Genomic DNA, 23,500 nt, shown 5'->3' with positions numbered 1-23,500 from the left:
CTCTAAGAAGCTAGGATTCAAATTTTAAAAACAATTTGGGTAAAGAACGAAAATTTCATATCCATGCCAAAGTCAGAAAAGATGGAAGTCATGATCCACAGCGTGTGCTGTGAGGATTGCAAAGCCTGAAGCGTCATGGAGATAGCCAGAGGGTGAAATAGAGGCCCATTCAACATGGCTCCGGGACCCTTCCCACCACTGAACCACAGCACATCTGTCACATTTAAGTGGTGAGTTCCATATACCCTTCTTTAACAGGCAAAAATGCTGGTAATAAATTAAAAATAACTAGATTAATTTATCCTGACTTTATTTTCTCTCATTTTAGGAGAACAGGGGAGTTTGCAAAGAGCATGGGGGACAGAATGGAAGAATAGATGGTGAGTGGAGCACTGATGGAAATTAGAGAGCAGCCCATTTCTTCTCTCTAATGAGTCAGGAAGACCAGGGGCAGTGTGTCTAATGGCTCCTAATGATATGACTTCAAAATCTGTGAAGGCCCATGAGATGTCATTACGGGGTACTTTTGAAGGTGCCGGCTTCTACCCACAGTGACCAGAGGAATACTTACACTTACTGTGGACCAGTAAAAATTTGCAAAATTCTAGACCTCAACAGTCCCCAAAAGATTATCAAATCCAGGTCTTGTATTTCATATTTCTGCAATAAGCTTGCTCTCTCATTATCTGCAATTATGATTTCATATCTTGTCCATTCTCTTCAAATTTTCCAATTTTCAAAATTTTCAAATTTTCTGTCATCTTTTTATGACCTTACCTCATACTTCATGGAAAAAAAAAAAAATAGGACCTATTAATCCTGAACTCCCACAGATCCTACCACCCATTCTACTATGTGCCCACACCTTCACACTTCCTCCTATCAGGAATTCTGGGTCCTTTCTCCTTTGATTCCTCAGTATCTCAGCTCAGTCCATAAGTTATTATGTTTCTTCTCTCTTAAATCCTCCTAGTGGATCATTCACATCAGAAATCAAACATGTTCTATTATTTCCTATTTTTCAAAATTGTCCCTTGGTACAGCCCCCACTACCCACTACTAGATAATGTCATTTCTTTCTGCTTAAAAGAGTTGTGCACACACACAAACATACATGCACAATACCCACTACCTCCATTCACATAAAACAGGGTAGGTGAAAGACGATAAATAGATGATAGAGAGATTAAATAGATAGATAGATGACAGGTAATATAGATACAGATGAACATACTTTTCTATTTCTCTCTTTCATTACAGCATTTCCAGCACTTTTTAAAGAGTCAGACTTTACTTTGGGAAGGATTCAGATTATTAAAGCAAGAATTCTGGAAGAAAGAAAGAGATCACTGTATCAATTCTCATAACTGACATTTTTAGAGTCAATAAACATACATTAGTTTTGGAAGGTAGAAAGAGACAAGACGGAAACTGATTTTTCAAATTCTGGAAACTACCGTTACATAAAGTAAAGCTCATGATCTGCAAGTGGAGTCTTCCTGAAACCCACAGATTACCATGGATTAGAGAGATGGAAGATACAATGTGTACAAGTTTTCATCTCTCCATCCAATATGAGGTAGAAAACAAAAGCCAGTTGCACTGGTTCTGGATGGGGAAGAGAGCGCAGTGAGGAAGCAAGAGAAGCAAAGAAACATATAACTTAGCTCAGCTTTCTGGGTCTAAGCCATGGAAAGAAAGTGCTGTTTAAAATTAAAATTTGGGCTAAGAGCAAAACAATAATGTAATTTCTTCTCTGGCTATAGATTGGGAAAATTTCAAGCTCTTTTAAAGAAGTACCATGTCCAGTAAGAGTCAAGCTGGGTGGTAGCTTAACAAATAGCTGAGGGACAATTGTAGGAGAAAGAGATAGAACCTCCCTCAGTATACATGGAGATGGATGGTAGCTAGAAGTCCCTGTATACTCAGGGGGGAAATCAGAAGGTAGCTGAGTCAACAGTCAGGGAACGTCCAAGGGGCTGGTGTAGGATGTCACAAAGTATCCCTACAGTAGAAGCTGATGGGTGTAAACGTTAGCCAGGGGCAGAGTGAAATACGTGGACAAGGTCTAGAATATCTGGGTATAGAGGGGTGGACACCAATCATGCCGAGATAAAAGACCTTCTGCTTCACTAGCAACAGGCCTCAACATCAGATGCTAGCAGGATGCCGTGATCAGATGGATCAAAAAACACCTCCATAGCAGTTAGAGAGGAACCCCAAGACAGCCAAATGATCTGCTTTCCTCACCTTCTTCCATAAGAATACATATGCTTCCCCTATGCCAAAGCAAAAGCTTTTCTAGAAGAAAACTGAGTCAGAGTTGGGGCATCGGAAATGCAATGTGACTCTCTATTTCACTGGAGTCTCAATAGCCAACTGTCAACTTGACATCTTTACTTGTATGACCTAGAATCATCTCACTCAACACATCACAGTACAAACTCTTGATCTTCCCCACCTGCTCTGCTTCTCCTTCAGATTTTGCCTTCTCATTAAATGGCACTTCAGGAACCCAACCATTCAGAAACTTAGGAGACATTCTTGAAAAGTACCTTCTCCTTTTCTTAAAAATCTCACAAGTAAATCTACTTCTCTTCATCTCTACTATCACCTTTCTGGTCCAAACCAACATTGTCTTGTGCCAGGGCTATTGTCCTCAACAGTAAACTCGGGGAGCTTGTTGTATTTAAATGTGGGCAATGGGATATCTGGAGATACATGGTGGAGTCAAAAAAAAATGGGTTTACTGCTACCCTCTCTCCAAACCCCTCATAACTGAGAGCTGAGGAATAAAAATGCATGGGCAAGAAATAACAAATTTCTAGAATACAGAACAACATTAGAAGACTTAGCAGATCAAAGAAAGCCAATTAGCCAGTTCCTGTGGAGAATACTGATGGGAAGCAAATCAATTCAGCAATTTGGACAGCAATCCCCACCCCCACCTCCACCTCCCTACCGCAGCCCCAAAAGCTCAAGAGTAGCAGGCAGCAGCATGGAGTGCTGGTAAATTTTTAACAGGTGGCTCTCCTGGAAAAATGAGTAAACAAAAACAGTGAGTTGCACGGCTTGCTGATGTCCATAATGTATTTGCAATTTCAAGTTACTAACGTAAGATCACTGAATGTAGAATTGGGAAGAAGTACACATCTGTTTCTATTGATGACAAAATTTCTAAATGATACCATGGGCCCACAAAATGTATGCTCATGCACTTATGCACTTTTTTCCCCAGGAAGACCCTTAGACATCTGCTGCACCAAGATGAGGGAGCAAATCATGAAAGAGGATCCTGAAAACAGGAGCTCTAACACTGGTGGGACGTGATGGAGAGTCCCCTGTGCAGCAGGTCTAAAGAGCAAGTTCAGAATGAAGCAGGAAGCTGGATGACTCCAAGAAGGAAACTTTGAGGGCAAAATGAAAAGGATCCAACAGATTCCTGATGTGTTTAATTAATATTGAAAGATATTGTACAGTTTAGGGGAAAAAATTGGGCTTGGAAAGTAAGAATTAGTGATAAAGACAGAAAATTAAGAACACAAATAAATGAGGGGAGTATTAACTCCAGCTAACATGAATAGCTGTACCCAAAAAAGCAAATGTAGTTAGTGAGCAATACTTATTTAAGAATAATAATGATGTAAACAATAAACATCCATTTCCACAAAAGTTGATATACCTATAAAGAGGAAAATATTGGAGGGAAGAGATGGTAGCAATCCCATCCTCCATCCTCCATAGTTGAAACACAATATATAAAAATTTTTAATATAACATAATATATGTAGCATAGTAATAAAATAAATAATACATATCTAAAATTTAAAAGTAAAGAATATTATTTAGAATAATAAGTACCAGAAGAAACAACTGAAATAATTGAAAGAGATTTCTTTTCAGGGGAGGAGAGGTAGTGGAGCAGGGAATTGCTATTTTTTCTTTCATGAAGCTTTGTATGCAGTATAATACTGTGCTGAAGACTATGGACTCTGGCATCAACCCACTTAGATTTAAGTCATCACTCTGAGCCCTAGGAGCTACATAACCTTGGTGAGATACTTAACCACCCTGAGCCTCTTTTCCTTCATTGGGGTAATGGGCATAATAAGAGTACCTGTCTGTGATGGTTAGGTTCATGTGTCAACTTGGCCAGGTGATAGTGTCCAGGTGTCTGGTCAAGCAAGCACTGACCTAACCATTACTGCAAGGACATTTGTGGCTAGTTAATAAACCAGAAGGCTAGTTTAGTAAATCATCAGTCAATTGGCTGCAGCTGTGACTGATTACATCAACAAAGGGCGTATCTTCCACAATGAGAGAATGCAATCATCTGAATTTAATCCAATCAGTTGAAGACTTTTAAGTGAGACAGGTAGAGGACCTTCGCTTCTTCTTCAGCTAGCCAGCAAAGCATTTCCTGAGGAGCTCATCAAACACCTTCATCAGAGTTGCCAGTTTGCTGCCTGGGGAGTTCATCCTTCATTGGAGTTGCCAATTTGCTGCCTACCCTATGGAATTTGGACTTTTGCATCCCCACAGTTGCATTAGATACTTTTATAAAATCTTATATTTAGATATCTCTTTCTGAATCTCTTTCCCTAGAGAACCCTAACTAATACACTGTCCCATAAGGGTGGTTGTGAGGATTAAATAAGACAACACACATAAAATGGCCAGAATGGTATTTGGCACACACAAAGTACTGGATAAATGTTAACTATGATTATTACTATTTGACTTTTTAAAATTATATATTTAAGTTTCTCTGATAAAAGTAACAATGCAACTTCAAAGAAAAAGAAATGTGATTTGTTATAAGGCTCTGAGGGAAGAAGGCTATACAGAACAAAGTTCATGGATGGTCTCATTTGAGCTAGTAGTTTGGATTTTTTTTTCTTTTGATGAGAAAAATTGTAAATATGCAGAGTTTTGTTTCTGGGGAAGAAAATGGGAAACTTTGCTAAATAAACCCAAGAGTTTTCTCAGAAGAAAAAGATGAAGAATCTTAGCCATTCTCCTCAAGATTCAAAGCTATTAAAATTACCTGGCTGGATTGGTCTGGCCATGATCTAGACCAAGGATGCAGAAGTGTAACCAGTGTCCTGATACGAAATCAGCGTGAAGGAAGATGAAGATGGTTCTACTGGGAATGTTGGTACTTATGGGGATAGGGTGGGGTGGAAATTCCATTCTGGGTCCAGGAGGACTCAGACACTAAAACCTATCTGAGGAACCCATCCTAGTGACCAGCTTGCACTCTCCAGGAATGACAATATTAGTTCATATGATCAGTTTTATCATTGAGAACCCAAGACAATTTTGGAGTGAGGCATGCTGGGCCAAGTGCATCAAGATAAGGACTTTCTCTTGTACCTTAAATTACCTATGAAGGAGTGGCAAATGAATGGAGATGGAGGCTCAGCTTCAGGTATGTTGCTTTTGATAAACCAGGTGGAAACTGTTTTTGCAGAGCCAGCAGAGACATCTCTTCCAACTGTGGGCCTCTTCTGGAAACCCAAGGCTCTGAGTTTGGCAACAGCAGTAAGAATGTGGCATCTTATTTTCAAGGTACCAGTTTTATGAAATAGTTGTAAAGTTCTGTAGTCTTAAGACTGCAACAGGGAGGGAGAAACAACAGTGGCTCTTTGCATGAGTGAGTTCCCTAAAGATTCGTTTGGTAGGAGAAAGGTCCATGGAAAGGAAATGGACTTCAACTTAATTGAGTTTGTGGGGCTCAAGTTTTGTGTTTGGGACACTATCCTGAGACAGTATTCTAATTGCAGACTACAAGATGAAACATCCTGGTTCCATGTACTTATCCCTATTATGAGTAAAGTAAATCACTTGACCCTTGAATGTACTCTAGGCACTGCCCTCCCTAATGTGAGCAGAGAACCTAGAGCTGTACGTTCACTTTTTCAGTATTTTATTCTTGGCTTGCTGCTAAATTTAGATGAGTGCATCCCACCTTGGGAATTCCATTTCCCTATTTGCAAAGGAAAGATAATTAATGGTTACCCCTTCCCATCTCATACAACATGGGAAGAGTCAAGAAGTGTGTCACACACCAAGCAGCAGGAACAACCACCATTTTCTAAGCACTTATTAGGAATTGGCACTGTGATAAATGTTGTACATATATTATCCCACCTCATTCATTCTTTACAAAAACACTTTGAAACAGGTGCTATTACCTCCAGTTCACAGAGACAAGAACTGAGGCTCAGAGACGTATATAATTTCCCCGAAGACCAAAGGGAGGATTCAAGACTATACTTCTCCAAATCCAAAGTTAAGTACCCAATCTTCTAACTAACTGGAGTTGATAGGTAAAGAAAACCACACAAACCCACCAGTTCCAATTTTTATTTTACCTTTGTCAAAATGCTGTCCTTTATCTTGTTCCACCTACAAGAAAAGTTCAACCATATTTATTTCCTTTGTGAAATGTCAATGACTGAGATAATTGGAAATTTTCTCTAAATTAATTTGAAAAGTATATATGTATAAAACATTTAAATGCTGAAAGTTTGAAAATTAGATATAAGAAAAATGTTACCTCAAAGATCACTATCCTCACACAATCACTTTTATTGACTTTTGTTCCTATTCATACAGTGATACAGTTTTAATCACTATGCACATGCTGGTAGTCTTTATTACCGTTTTGTAAAAAATGGCCCCAGAATCTTTATTTTGGTCGTTGTTTTAGTTTCTTATGCTGCTTAAAGTAGATACCATGAAATGCATTGGTTTAAACAGTTGGGAATTTGTTAGCTTAGTTTGAGGCCATGAAAATGTCCAAATCAAGGCATGATCAAGGTGATGCTTTCTTCCCAAAGACCACCTACCGGTGATCATTGGCTCCTCTGTCACATGACAAGGCACATGGCAGCTTCTGCTGGTCTCTCCCTTCTCTTGCAGTTTTCATTGATTTCAGCTTTTTGCTTCCATGGCTTTCCCTCCTTCTCTCTTTCTGTATTCATTCCTTTTATAAAGAACTCCAGTAAAAGGATTAAGATCCATCCTGAATGAAGTGGGTCACACCTTAACTGAAGTAGTCTCATCAAAAGGTCCTGCTTACAGACTCTTGGGGATTGAATCGTGTCTACCACAAAAGTCATGTTCATCCCCAACCCCTGGTCCTGTGGGTGTGAACTCATTTGTAAACAGGACCTGTGAAGATGTTATTAGTTCAGGCATGCCCAAAGTGAATGAGGGTGGGTCTTAGTCCAATATGGCTGAAGTCCTTATAAGCAAAGGACTATATCCAATAGAAAGAGAAGTCACGAGAGCCACAAGAAGCTGGAAGCCAAAGGAACCAGGTAGAGAAAGGAGAATATCCCTCCACATGCATTGCGATGTCATGGAAAAGGTAAGAATCTCCAAAGATTGCCAGGCAGCCAGAAGATACCAACCCAGAAGGAACCAAGCCTTCTAGCCTCTGAAACCCACCAAATTCCTATTATTAAGACAATCCATTGTACCGTATTTATTTTAGAAGCTGAGAAATAAAACAATAGATAATGACAAATTAACATATCAAAAGTAAGAAATCATATTATTTGTAACTATGGAGGTGACAGTGGGAGTAAAGATCCAGAAGAATGTGGTGGTGACTGGAGACTGGAATGAATGGGGTTCAGAGGATTAGGGGCAATTACTTTTATTACAATACTTTAAGCATGGTTTGCCTCCTTTAAATTAAGTACATGAATTACTTTGATTAAACTAAAACAATTTAAAGATTATGTAGATCCAATTTGGAAATCAAAATAAAGTTATAATAATGATATAAAAACATTAATAGGAACTCTATATATTATCATGTAATGCAGATGTTAAAAAATTAGACATAGCACATTTATTTCACTCTGTATCATTCTATTATACAAACTTTTTTTAGTCTTATGTAAGTCAGAGACATTTGTTATCAGAATGAAGGATAAGACAGTATTGGATGTAGAATTCTCTCACAATTTAGAGTAAAACAACATTGAGCTTTATTAACAAATTTAAAAGTAATGTTTAATTTAAGCTTAATATATATATTTCATTTTTTGGAAAATAAATTATTTGGAAATAAAAAAAAGTTTCTGCTTACAATGGGTTTATATCCACAGGAATAGATTAGATTTAAGAACATGTTTTTCTGGGGTACATACAGCTTCAAACCATGACAGAAGTTACTTATTCAACCCCATAATTTAAGGTATTTTATTTATCTCAAAGTATTTATTATTATAAATTAGTCTGTAAGAAACATCTTCTTATGTATAGATTTTAAGTATATTTTGAATCATACAATTTCTAACTCATTACAATGAATATATGTAATATATATATTTATATAATACATATTTATATATTATAATATATATTATAAATATATAGCTCACAAATACTAATTTTCTCAGCAATATTTAAAAATACTACCTCTTATTTAATGAATCAGCATTTATATATTAATAAACTTATTATCAGGTGGTCTTACACTATTTTCATTGTGTCAGGTACCATGCTAGGAACTATTGTGTATATTCCATTTGTTTATATGAATAACCCTATTTCACCAATACCCTGCAAGTAAATATCCTCTGAGTTTCTCTAATCATGAATTCCCATGAAAGTATTACAAAACAGGACATGAAATGAGAAGAATGACTTTCAAGCCTATCATCTAAGCTCCATTATCTACCTTCAGTTTAATAAGCCACTAGGCACATGAGCTAGTACTTATATCCAAGGCTACAACAAAACACCCCCAGGAACATGGAAGTCTGTGTATTAATATACCAATTTCTAGGTCCCGTGCTCACTTCTCCATTTTCAACTATTTGGTCAGGGATCCTGGGAAAGAGTTCTAGAAGCTGTGTTACCCTGTCATGTGGTGACAGGCAATGCCATGAGTAACAAATGAGCCCATTACTGTTTTACAGTAGAAGAGACAGACAGGTTAATCCTTTGTCAAATTGCTGTGCACAGTGTCCTCTTCCTTGTTCCAATTACCCAGGAACTGAAGGCACTTTCTCATCCACAGCCTTTCAGCAACTGCTGGCATACACTTAGGACATTGCTGGGTCTGTGAATCTTTACCATACTTTGCTCAGAAAGCCTCACCAGAAATAAAAGTAACTAAGACTGACATAAGAGACTGAGATCCAATATATTGACTCAGAAAACACCTATTTAAAAACCAGAGGAAAACTAAGACAGATGGAAAGAGATTATTTTGCCAAATCAAATTTTTTTTTTAAAAATCCAGAAATAATATAATTGCTAAGAGAGAACTTGCCATAGAACATAGAATATTACCATTAACCAACATCTTACTTTTACTAATGAGGAAGTTGTTTCCCTTGACAATGCAGTTACTTGCTTTACTAGTTTATGGTACAATCCCCAAGGAAGTTGTGTCCTGAAACATTATTTGCATTCTTTCATCATTAGCAATTCAGATTCCCTCATTTTTTTCAATATCTTTTTATTCATTCAACAAATAATTTTTCAGTGCCTTCCATAAAGTTACTACTTTAGGCACTAGGGATACAGCCAAGGTTGAAATGTAGTGATGCTGGGAATATAAAATCAAAAGTCACAGTCTGGCTAAGAGATAAGCTTGTAGACAAATAATTAAAATTCAGTGTTAATGAGCAGAATCAAAACAAGATGGAAACAAAAACAAATGCACTCCAAAGTCTGCCTGTGGGACTCAGGGAGAACTTCCCAGCAAGGCAAACCTTGAGCTCATTTGAAGGAGGATCAGGAAATAACAAGGGACAAAATAAAGAAGGGCATAGGAGGCAGAAGGAATAGCATATAAATGTGACGGGATAATTGAGTGGCTACATACAGTTTTCCCCATTCTTGTACTTTTCCCTCTTCCTTGTAAGTTTTTCCTCTTAGTAATATTTGATCTTGATGATATGATTCCTTATGGACATCCTCCTTACTTCTGATTTCGATGGACCCTTGTTAGTGTTCTCTTGGTGCTCCTAGACAGGCTCTCACCTCAATTCCCTGTTCTTTATATACTCTCTTTGTTTCTATTACCTTCCATTACCTTCCAAGCTCTCTCTCCTGAGCTCCAGATTGATGAATACAATGGTGCAATGCAAATATCTACTTAGATCAAATATAAGCACCTCACTAAAAGTTTGAAACTATTTTCAACAATTTCCCTTCCAAAAACCTGTTCCTGTCCCCACGTTACCTTAGTAATGGCACCATAACCAACACAGTAATCCAAGAAAGAAAGAAACCTCAGAGTCACTCCTGACTTTTTCTTCTCCTCCACTCCTCACTTTCAATCTGCACCAAGTAGGTCCAACTTCTCCCCAACACCAACACCATGTCCTGATTCAAACAGCAACATAGTTCATATGTAATACTCCAGTAGAAAAGCTAACTGGCTTCTAGTTTTGCCTCCCTACAAAATTATATTTATATACCAGCTTAATTTCTGAGATGCACATCTAATCATGTCACACACCACCAAATACTTAAAACTCTTCAGTGGATTCCCAATGGCATTTTTCCAAATTCCAAAATCTATGATCTGGCTCCTACCTCATCTCTTATAATTACCCCTTCACCTTCTGCGATCCAGGATTATTCTACCTATTTATTCTCCTTCATCCTGTCATGATCACAATATAAACTTCTCCCATTAGCACCACCTCTTTCCATTATTAACACTTTCTTTTATTTTTGGTTTCAGGGTAAATGTCATTTCCCAAAATAATCTTTTCTTGATCTGATCCTCATTTTCCTTCTCACATGTCACTCATTATACTTTGTTATGATGTTTCAAATGCCTGTAGAATGACTTCTGCCCTCAACCCAAGGCAACCACTTTTTGCTTTCTGTCACTGTAGATATATTTTCATTTCCCAGAATTATATATACATGGAATCAAACAGTAAGTACTGTATATAGTCTGGCTTCTATCACTCAGCATAATTATTCTAAGAGTCATTCATGTTTTTGCCTTCATTCACATAGACCAAGAAACAGGACCAAGAGAAAAACACAATGGAAAACACACAATAGAAACAATCCTCCAGCCAGTGAACCAAATTTTGAGTTAATCAGAAATTGACTTTAAAATAGTTTTAATTAATATATTTAAGAAAAGGAAGGATAGAAAATTTTACCAGAGACGTGTAAGCTATTTAAAAAGTATCAAATGGAACTCATAGAACTGAAATATACCATAATTGAAATTAAGAACATAAAATAATTTTGAAACAGCAGAATAGTGGATTAATGAACTAGGAGAAAGGTTAGTAGAAAATATTCAGATGGAAACACAGAAAGAAAAACCACATAAAAGGGAAAAAGACATATGGGACACAGGAAGATATTCTGACATACATATAATTTTGATAATGAGTTGAAAAGGAGTTAAAAAGTACAAGAAGCAATATTGGAGGGAAAACTGCTAAAATCTATGAAACACACCAACTCATAGATTACAGTCCCACCATGAAACTCAAGCAGGATAAATATAACAGAAACCACACCTGGATGCACAGAGTAACATTACTAAAAACCAAATCAAAAAAGAAAATCTTAAAAGTAGTTATATATAAAAGAGACATTCCATACCCAAGAACAATAAAAGAATGTCAGTCAACACCTAGACAGGAATAATGGTGTCTGGAAGATACTGGAATGACATTTTTTAAATACTGAAAATGTCAACCTAGAATCTATTTGCATTGAAAAGATTCTTCAAGAGAAAAGCAAAATAATGGCATTTCCAGAAAAACAAACTTTGAGATAATTAGTCACCAGCAGCCCCTCACTAATAGAAATACTAAGAATATAGGAATTTTTAAGAAAGAAGGAAAATGACTTTGAATGGAAGCAAGGGAATATGGGAAAGAATAAAAGTCAGCAGAAAGTGTAGATATGTGGATAACTATATGTGAACAATGAGAATACAAAATAATAATAATATCATGTGGGTTTAAAATTTATGTACCATTCAAATGAATCCAACAATAATACATAAAGCATGAGAGGATAAATGTAATTAAAGGGATGTAAGGTCAAACCATTGTCTAGGAGGTATGAAAAGTACTAATTTATTTTAGATTCTACTGAGTCAGGGATGCATGTTGTAATGTCTTCAAGGCAACTACTAAAAGAAAAAATAAAAGAATATTTAACTAAAAATAATAAAGGAAAAATTTTAAATAAAAAAAAACTCTAGATCTAATGGAAGGAAAGGGAGAGGGAAAATATCCTAAAACACACTGGACAAGTAGAAAGTAAAAGGTAAAATGATAGTTATAAATACCAATGTGTCAGATATTACATTACATATAAACAGACTAATAATTCCAAACAAAAAATAAACTGGTTTAGAACAAACAAACAAACAAAAAACTGTGAGACTGGAGTGAAAAAGAAAAGACAGCTCTATGCTGTTCACAAGAGACCCACCTTAAAAATAACTGGAAACTGGGCAGAAAGGTAATAAAATGATATGCTCCATTAGCACTAACCAAAAGAAAACAGATGTCACTCCACTAATATAAAACAAAGTAGACATGAAGGGAAAAAAGGATCAAGAGTGACATCAGGAAAATGGTGGAATAAATTGCTCCTGGAGAATATCCCATAAAACAGCCAAACAAACAAAAAAACAAACATGTAGAATCAGTCATAACCAACTTTCCCATAACTTTAGAAAAAAATCAATAAAAACAGAAGCTTATTGAATGCTAGATGAGGATAAAGAAAACCCCCAAATTGTAGGAAAGCTGGGGGATGCTTTGAAATGCCCTGGCCACTCCCTTCCCCAGGCTCAGCATGGCAGCCTATGAGTCTGACATTACTTGGTGGCCCACATTTCCAGTGTGATAGTTCACATTCCTAGTGTGGGATCCTGGTATCTGATTATTAGCAAACCTAATACACAAATTTGATATATTTGTACATCTGCCACAACCTAACCTCTGGAAGATTGACTCAAGGTGCTCATTTGGGTTGGTTAACCTAGAATTTACCTGGGACTGAGAAGCAATATGGAGAAGTGGAGCACAGCTGAGTAGACTGCAGCTGCCAGGGGCAAACGATCAAGGTTGAGGCATAGAGCACAGCGCCTGGGGTCCCCAAGAAGTTGGGAAGAGAATCTCTTCTTTTGGAGGGAAAACTAGGACATCCAGGAACATTCATGCATACTGGAGAATTTGTGAAAGCTACTGGATATGCTCAGAGTAAGATGAATGCTCAGAAAGTCCTGAGAAGAATGTAACTATTCACCATACGCTGATCTATAAGTTTGGCATGAATTGCAATAAATGTTGAAAGAAAGCCTCAAAACAGAGCCAATCTACACTAAAATCCTAGGGAAGTGGAAGAATCTGACTTTCAGAATTTCCACATAAAAATATTCAACTGTCCAAATGTCAATAAAAATCATAAGGCATACCATACTAAGAAATAGGAAATAATGGCCCATTCAAATGAACAAAATAAAGTGATAGAAAATACCCCTAAGGAAACTCAGATATTGAAATAACTAATCAAATATGCTAGGTCAACTCCCCTAAATAACTTTAATGAGCTAAAGAAAGAACAAAGAACTAAAGGAAACCAGTAAAACAATACATAAAAAAATAAAAGGAGTAATTATACATTTTAAAAAAGAATCAAATAGACATTCTAGAGATGAAAAGCACAATACATGAAATTAAAAATACACTCAGCAGATGTGGACAGTCCAAAGAAAGTATAAGTGAATTTGAAGAGAGGATATTTGAAATTATTCAGAGGAGAAGAAAGAAAAAGGAATGAAAAAGAATGGGCAGAACCTAAGAGACCTATGGGAACAATATGAAGCATACCAACATATGCATTATGGGAGTCTCAGAAGAAGAAGAAGAGAAAAAGAAACAGGCAAAAAGAATATTTGAAGCTATTATGGCCAAAAAAATTTCCAAATTTGGTGAAAGACATAAATACACACCCAAGAATCCCACCAAACTCTAAAGGGGAAAAACTCAAATAGATCCACATCAAGTCACATTACAGTCAAACTGTCAAAGGCCAAAGACAAAGAGAGAATATTTACAACAGCAGGAGAGAAGTGACTCATCACATACAAGATATCCTCAATAAGACTAAGTGCTGCTTACTCATCAGAAACCATGGAGGCAAGAAAGCAGTGGCATGAAATATTCAAAGTACTAGAAGGAAAAAATTCTATAACCAGCAAAACTGTCATTCAGAAATGAGGGCAAAATCCAGGTAATTCCAGATAAACAAAAGCTGAGGAATGTTGTTACCTCTAGACTTACCCTACAAGAAATGCTAAAGGGAGTCCTTCAGGATGAACAGAAGGGACAACAAACAGTAACTTGAGGACATATGAAGAAATAAAGATCCACAATAAAGGGATAGCATGTGTAAACACAAACAGGGAATGGAAGAGTATAAGAACAGAGATTATGTATGTTTTTGAAGTTATTATCAATTCAAACTAGATTGTTATAAATTTAGGATGTTAAATGCAAACCTCATGGTAACTAATACACATATATTAGTTTTATATATTTATATATATAAAACATATACAGTAAAGGAAAGAGAAGGGTATACAAAAGATGGAAGTACATACAAAAAAAAAGGCAGCAATAGAGCAGAAGAGGGACAAAAAAGTTACAAAATTCACAAAAAAAAAAAAAATTTTGTAATCCCTGCCTTATTAATTACTTTGAATGTCAAAGGATTAAATTCTACAGTCAAAAGGCAGAGCTTGAAAGAATGATAGAGAAATATGACCCAACAATATGTTGTTTACAAGATACTCACCTTATACCCAAAGATAAAAATAATTCAAAAGTGAAAGGGTGGAAAAATTTTTCTATGCAAATAGTAACCAAAAGAGATACAAGACGCTCATACTAATACCGGACAAAATAGACTTCAAGTCAAAATGTAATGAGTGACAAATAAATTAATAAATATATTAATAAAAGGGTCAATCTACAAAGAAGATAAAATGATTATATTTGCACCTAATAACAGAGCACCAAAACACATCAAGAAAACATTGATAGAAATGAATGGAGAAATAGGCAGTTCTACAATAACAGTTGGAGACTTCAATATGCCATTTTCAATAGTGGTTGGACATCTAGACAGACGATCAATAAGTGAAAATAGAGAACATGAACAATGTTATTAACCAACAGATCTAGCAGACATATATAGAATATTCTATTCAATAAGAACAGATACACATCTGTCTCAAGTGCCATGGATCATTCTCAAGGATAGACCTATGTTTGGTTACAGAACAAATCTCAATAAATTTTAAAAGTTTGAAATCATACAAAGCATCTTCTCCCCACAATAGAAAGGAGGTAGAAACCAATAAGAGAAGAAATCCAGAAAATTCTCAAATAAGTGAAAATTAAGCAACATTCCATTAGACAACCACTGGGCCAGAGAAAAAAAAAAATCCCAAGATAAATTATAAAAGTATTACAGATGCATGAAAATACATCATAACAAAATGTATGGGATCCATTAATGAGAGTATTCTGAGATATATTATAGCTGTGACCACCTACCATAAAAGAAGAAAAGAAGAAAGATCTCAAATCTATAACCTAATATCATATCTTGAGGAGCTAGAAAAGGAAGAGCAAACTAAACCTAAAGTTCATTGATGGAAGGACATGATAAACATTAGAATGGAGATAAATAAAATGGAGAATAAAAAAGTTGAGAGGTTCAACTACACCAAAAGTTGGTTCTTTGAAAAGATCCATAAAACTGACTAACCTTTAGCCAGACTGACAAAGAAAAAAAGAAACAACTAAAATCAGAAATGAAAGTGGAGATATCACTTCTGATCATGAAGAAATATAAAAGGATTATAAAAGAATACTATGAACAGTTGTACATCAACAAATCAGATAATCTAGATGAATGTACAAATTCTTAGAAACACACAATTTACCTAAACTGACTGAAAAAAAAAAGACCACAATAGACAAATAAAAAATTAAAAGACTGACTCAAAATCAAAAACCTCCCCAAAAAGAAAAATTCCAGGACCAGATGGCTTCACTGGTGAATTTCATCAAGCATTAATATATGAATGAACAAGAATCCTTCTCAACTCTTCCAAAAAATTGAATAGGAAGGAACTCTTCCTAACTCATTCTAAGAGGCTAGCGTTACTCTGATACCAAAGTCAGATAAAACATCACAAGAAAAGAAAACAACAGCCCAATTTCCATAATGAATATAGATGCAAAATCCTGAACAAAATACTAGAAAATCAAATCCAACAGAATAGTAAAAAATTACACACCATGACAAAGTGAGATCTATTGCAGGAATGAAAGGGTGATATGACATATGACATGCATATTAATGTAATGCACCACATTGATATAATGAAGGATAAAAAACATGTGGTCTTCTCAACTGATGCAGAAAAGTCAATTGACGAAATTCAATATGCTTTCATGATAGAAACACTCAGAAAAATATGAATAGAAAGGACTATCCTCAACTTGATAAAGGGCATTTATGAAAAACTGACAGCTAACATTACATTCAATAGTGAAAGACTGAAAGTTTCCCCTCTAAGACCAGGAGCAAGAGAAGGATCTTCCAATCTTGCTCTTTTGAGGTCCCTAACTAATCGATCAAATAATTCACCACTGCACATGATTCTGTGTAACTCAACCCGCTTCTTCGTCCACACAAAGTAGATACCTCAGCACTCCAGCTAAAGCTCTTCCACGCTTCCCATTGGGAGGGTTTCTGCTCACCACTCTTCTAGAAAGCCACTCATGAGTAGTGCTGTAGTGCTGCCACACACTATTTTGGGCTCTCTCTGACCCACATATAAACTAAGCACAGTCTTTGTTGTTGTTTCTTCCTTCATCAAATAATCATAAAGACCCCCATGAGGCCACAGGGGTGAGCTGAGGGCAGGTCATCAGTTGGATAGCAGTGAGTAACATGGGAGTCACAGCCACCTGCTCATTGGTTTACTTTTGACCGCTGGACCTGCTCAGACCTAATTTCAGAAACACTAGTACCATTTTGCAATGTACTGATGCTGGGACCACTGAACCTTATGACTTGGTGGATCTGACAGCACCTAATTCATGATGAGCCACCCTGGCTGCACACTTACCTGATGCCCCATGGTCATGTGACCAGTTTCTATCAGGGTCCAGTATCATGCCAGTAGCTACTTTTTGAGTGGTGTGTAGTTCTTTGCTGCAGACGGCCTGGCCTTGATTTGAACCTTGGGGGTCTATGCTGCAAATTTCCTACTGGGGCTTGCCAGAGACATCACCTGGTATCTTTGCTCACTACAAATACTCTAGTAACATGGGATTGGCCAAGCCATTTGGCTCAAGTGTGTCAAGGCTGTAGCCTGGACCTGCTGCAGATGCTTTTCTTCTCTGAGCCTCACTTAAAATAAGTTGCCTTCAGTATCACCCAATAAATAGGTGAGAGCATCATTCACAATTTCAGAATATGCTGCTTTCAAAACCCAAAGAAGCCTTGTCGTATGCTCAGACTGTCTTCCAGCTTCAGGAAATGATATATCTTTAAAGCTGCCAAGAATGCTCTCTAGATTCACACTTTGTTTCAAATTGGTAATTAATAGATTCGAACTTGTAATTTTCTCTTTTCAATGCATCAGTAGTGCTTTGCCACAATTCCACAATCCCTATAATTATTATTCCAATCAAATTCCAGTGAGATTTCACAAGTTAGTGTCTCCCCTTCCACTTGTATCCCAGTCCAGTTCATTACAGGTGAAAGCCTGCACAATTGCATGGCTGCCATATCAATATTCTACCCATCACCATTGATGGGTCCTCAATGCAATTCAGCCAGCAAATGGTCCAATTCCAGAATCCCATTCTTTAAAGCCAGCTTTCTAATATCGCTCCCAGTCTTATCCCAGTATCCCTAGAAGCAGAGTTTGCTGATGGGAAATTTCATGCAAGTAATTTATTGAAGGAATTTTCTCAAAAGAAATTTGTAAGAAATAAAGGAAAGCAGAATCAAGCAGGGGTAAAAGCTAAGCAAAGACATTATTTTACTGAAGTCTAGCATTAGACTCTTGGAGAGCTCTGAATATACATGGCACCACAGGGCTGGCCCATTTTTGAAGCAAGGTGCTCATGCTTGTGAATTCCCTATTTGTCAGGCATTGGCTATGGAACACCCCTGAGAGGAGGGCATAATCTCCCAGACATTTCTGAAAAAAAGAGACTCATGTCAGATAAGGGAGATTCTTAGCAGATGTGTACAGATGTGAGCTTTATCTAGTCAACATTTTCAGCACCTGAGGATAGGTGCACCAACATGGCAAAGGTTATCTGGCCACTAACAGAGTCTAGTGCAGGAAACATGAGCTCTCAGGCACCCATCACTGCACTCCACCCACCTGTCAAGTAATTAGCCACCTTGCTAGTTACCTATTATGTCAAATGTCACAATTACCATACTCCCAAACACCATCCCCTGCCTGCGTTTTTAGGTACGGCCTCGTATCAACCATCTTCAGCACCTGCCACAATCAAAGAAATGTCTCCTTACCCAGGACAGTGCACAACTGTGAGTCACAGAAGGTAATGATAAGGCAATTTTATTTTGTCGCCTCTCCCTTGTAAATGTGCTCAGTAGGGAGTGCTTTTCAACTGCTCCCAAGTGTGAACTCAGGTGGACCTTGTGATTTTTCTCACCTTTGTTAGGCAAACTAGAAATTACAGTATCCAATCTAATAGTCAAAATTACAAATTGCTGTAAAGTTCAAGATTCTCTCCTTCCTTGGCTTGGCCCGCTAAGTTTGGGGAACAGAAGCATGGTTTGTTTCTCATCCCAGGTTGGTACAGAGAGGGAAGAGGGAAGTAAGGAGTTAAGGTAGGAAAGTTCTTCCTTGGCTGGAACTGTTTGAGTTCTTTGGTACTATCTGGGCCCAGCATATGTAGGAGCTGAACAGCCCATTAACCAATGAAGTTTTCAGTGCAGCTTCCTTGGCCTTGACAAATCTCACTTTGGCTGGTCACTTACTCCTTTGTCAGTCCCTAAGCATCTGGTGAAAACATCAACTCCTGTTGGCTGAGGAATGTTCAGCCCTCTTTGTGGACCTAATGTGAAATGTGACTTGAACTCCAGCTCTCTCTCCTGCAGCTGCCCACCAGAAACAATCCCTCAGTCTTTCCTGCAATGCCTAGGATTGCTCCTTTTTTTCTACCCCAAGCAGGTGGCTGATCAGGTTCTTGCCCTTTAGATTGCTCAAGAAGTTTTTAGAAACATAACACTGTGTTTGAGGACACTTGAGAAGACACCTACTAAGTCCTTCAAATGACCCAAATGAAGTCCCTTATTAGGTTTGAGATACAGGGTTGGGAGCCTCTCCATCTCGCTTGGATAAGTGATGGGATTTCCATCACAAGTTTCCCACCACAAGCTTTCTCCAGAATTCCTCTTTACAAAACTTCTCTCCATCTTCACTCTTTCTGGCTTGTTTCATAACTTCTAATGTGGGTAAGAGGTCCAAGAGTTTTGTAATCAGCTTTTTGCTCAATATTTTTAGAGTGCATCTGTGTCTTGCACATTACTTTGAACGTGGAGTCCACTTTATCTCCATACTTCTGTGATGCTTTCACAACTTGTTGCATTCAGTTTTTAGTTCCTGGCCTGACCTCTTCAGATACCTCACAAAGCTGAGATTCAAATATCATGAACTCTCCCAGTTCTCTACAAAAGTTTTCCATCCAGTCACTTCACCTCTCTTGAGCCCCATCCTAAATAGGTTTATTAAGTAGCCAGTTATGTTCAGAAGATAATATATTTGTCCACACTTAGAGCCATAGTGATGTAAGATCAGTCCCCAGCTCTGTTATGTATTGGTTGCATGATCTTGGGTAAGTTACATAATGGCTCTGAGCCTCACCTGTAAAATACCAGTTTTGGAGAATTATTGTGATGATTAAATGAGATAATAGTTATAAAGTGTAAGGTACAGAATAGAAGCTCTACAGATATCAAGTTCTGTCATTTCTGCCCCACAATTTTCCTTCATGGTGTTAATAGAGCGCTTCACCACATAGACTCCAGCCCAAAGTCACAGCATCCTTGTCCTTGCCATCCCTTACACAGCAATTCGAGATCAACATACTATTTTCAGGGAGGGAATGGTGTCTCTAAGACTTGAAACTTCATTTTTAAAAAAAAAACAAAACTCTGAACCTAGGGTGAATGAATGATTCAGAGGCACTGAAGCAGGAATGGCTACATAATTCGCAGGGCCCAATGCAAACCGAAAATGTGAGGCCCTTTGTTCAAAAGTGATTAAGAATTTCAAGACAGAAACAGCAGAGCATTAACTGAAGCTCAGGGCCCTTAGCATGGAGCCCCATGTGGCTGGTTCTGCATAGAAGTCAGAACTCTGTGATTGCACCCCAGCCTCCCATGCCCACTCTCTGCTGTACTAGCAAAAGCTACAAACGAAATAAACTTGTTCCAGTTTCAACTTAATTGAATCTGATCAGGCAAAAAAATCTAATGAACAAGATAATGACCCTACCCTACCCTCTTTTGCAGATGGAGGGAATTTTACATGGTTACCTGTTAGGCCCTATCAAGCTGACAGGAAGTGTCAGGAGGCAAATTCTTTGCAGACATTGCTATTATTTAAATGTCTCTATAGATTATAGGCAGCTCCCAGCTGGAGCAACTTGAGGCCTCTATTGTGGAAATAAATAAATAAAGGAGCTGTGGAGAAGGAGGGTGGGAGAGGTAAGGGGAAAAGAAGGAGGAGAGAAGAAGAGACAGAGGGAAAGGAGGGACGAAAGAAAACAACATTTACGCTATTCTGTGTCAAGCTTGAAACTAATCACATTCATACACGTTGTTTCATTTAATTAGGAGTAAGCCCAGAATGTAGCATCAAAATGACCAGCACCATGTTGTATATACAGTAACTAATATTTCAGATGCTCAATTAACACACTTCCCCAGCTGTTTGATTTCTGATTTCCTACTTGAAAAGATGCCTCCTTGAGCAGGGGGCCGTTACTCCCTCAAATAGAAAAACCCACCTACTCTCAGCAGTCAAGTTTCAATGAATTCTCTTTCAAGTGCTCAGTCTGTCTGCTCAGTTTTGGGGGGCAAAACTGACCCAGATGGATAACAAAGACTCATTGTTCCACAGTCTCAGAACTAACTCTTAATGGCCTAGTGATTTTCATGTAATTCAGATCTGATGGAGGTAGAGAGAGGAGTGGAGAATGATGAAGGGGAAGCAGAGGCAGCCTTACAGATGACCTTGGAGCAGTGTGAACGATGTCTAATGTTCAGCAGTTATAGGCTATCATACACTAATATACTCTCTGGGCTGAACCGAATAGGCCCATTACTCTCAACCGCAATTCGCCATCTGTGAAGTGAGCTGGTGGCTTCAGACAAGACTACAAATTGCACCTGATACCAAAAGAGACAGGGAGGGGATTATGATGTAAAAGCAAGGGAAGAGCAAACAGAGCCCTAGACTGGCCAAAGAATATACCAGGATAAGGAGAAATAAACCTTAGCCTTCAGAACACCCCCAAAATGACTCAAACCATTCACAAGATTGAACTTATTGGTCCTAATGGACTGTACAGAGGCTCCCAGGATCAAAGGTTTGATGTCATTAGGAGAGATGTGCACAGCTGGAGCTGACAAAACCCTCCCCCTACAAGAGAGCCCCTTTCAGATCTGTTGTCACAATCCATTTTTTCCTTCTGACATTCAGTTGACATTATTTCAGGAAACGGATCTAATCACGGCCCAAAGAAAAGGCAGACCCTTTGGGGAAAATAGTGACTATAGACAGAAGGCAAGTCATCAGTCCTGAATAAAGGTGATGAGGATGATCACGACAATCCATGATGCTGGCCAATAGCATGGTTTCTTTCCCATCAAAGCAATGACATTCAGGAGGCATGATTTTTGAAATCAGACATGGAGTTGTGTTTGGATCCTAACTCTACTACACAGTAGCAATGTTTGCTTAGGCAAGATATAAATATACCTACCTTGGATAGTTTGGGATAGATTTGATTTTGATATTGATTAAATACTGAGGGCTTATCACAGTGACTCGCTCATAAGCTCTAAGCTCTTTTCCAGTGACATTCCAAGCAAATGGACTGTGTTGAAGATGCATGAGCCCTGATCTTCTGTGCAAACTGAAATCATCAGGTACCAGGAACCTGTTGAAGGTGAGCTCTCCTGAGGCACAGCAGGGGACTTTCAGTCTATTTTAAGAAGTAGGGAAAGGAATTCATTCATTGAGCACCTTCTATGTACTAGATATTATAAGAACTCCCATGATCATTGCCTTTCTTGCAGCAACCCTGTGGGGATAATTGCTATTCAGAATTTAAAGGACAGCCTAATAACATGCAACAATTAAGCAGTAGGGACAAGGACCTATATTCAGGGACTGCAGAGCCATTTAACATGAAGCCAGCCTGGCACAGCAAACCTGCCCAACTGAGGCATACACAGGGCTAGCAAGAAAAAGAGAGTGGGGATCAAATAAAGTATGATCAGTCAAGTACTGTGGAGAACTTAAAATCTTCTCTTTTATGAATACCTAATGGCATGGGGAAAGTATAAATAAGAGAAAAAGCAGCATGTACAACTTTTAAAAAGTATGATACCCCATGTATGTGTATGTATGGATACACACACACAAATATATGCATATATACATATTCATTAAATTTCTCTGACATTCATTTGACATTATTTCAGGGAAGGGAAACAGCTCATGTATGTGGGTAATTATGTACATGTTCATACTTATTAAGAAATGGAAGGAAATAAACCAACATGCTTATTTCATATGGTAATTTTGTTCCTCTTCACACTCTTAAGTGTTTTCCATAATTTTAAAATAATTATTTATCATAATTATTTAAAATAATTTTTATTAACCAAAGTTCATACTTTCTTCAGATTTCTTCAGTTTTTCCCTAATGTCTTTTTTATGTTTCAGGATCCTGTTCAGGATACCACCTCACATGTGGTCATGATGTCTGCTTAGACTCCTCTTGGCTATGACAGTTGATTTTTTTCTTTTTTTTTTTTTGAGAAGTTCTGGAACTATAAGGTGCTCCAGGTTTGTTTTGCATATTTCCTGCCCTAGCCATTTTATTCACTCTGAGGGTCTCTGTCATTTTTTTTCCTTTCCAAAATGATAGTTTTATTTTACTAGGGCATCTGTAGGTTTACAGAAACATCATTCAGAATGTAAAGAATTCCCATATACTCCTCATTATACACACAGTTTTCCCTATTATTAGCATTTTGCATTAGCATGATAACTTTATTGCAATTGATGAAACAATATCATAATTATATTATTACCTATAGTCATAGCTTATTTTAGCGTTCACTCTTTGTATTGTACAGTGCTATAGGGCTTCTTTTAAAATTTTTA

At 37.5% G+C, this 23,500-nt stretch overlaps 1 long non-coding RNA gene across 1 annotated transcript; it reads left to right on the top strand.

The window, feature by feature from the left end:
• The first annotated feature begins 345 nt into the window (after positions 1–345).
• Positions 346–23,102, top strand: LOC119538705. The gene is made up of 3 exons (XR_005217628.1): positions 346–380; positions 22,183–22,274; positions 23,057–23,102. It is a non-coding gene; the product is annotated as an uncharacterized LOC119538705 (long non-coding RNA).
• Positions 23,103–23,500: the final 398 nt, after the last annotated feature.

Source organism: Choloepus didactylus, chromosome 6, assembly GCF_015220235.1.
Source record: "Choloepus didactylus isolate mChoDid1 chromosome 6, mChoDid1.pri, whole genome shotgun sequence".
NCBI lineage: Eukaryota > Metazoa > Chordata > Mammalia > Pilosa > Megalonychidae > Choloepus > Choloepus didactylus.
This window is presented reverse-complemented; position numbering and strand designations above follow the sequence as displayed.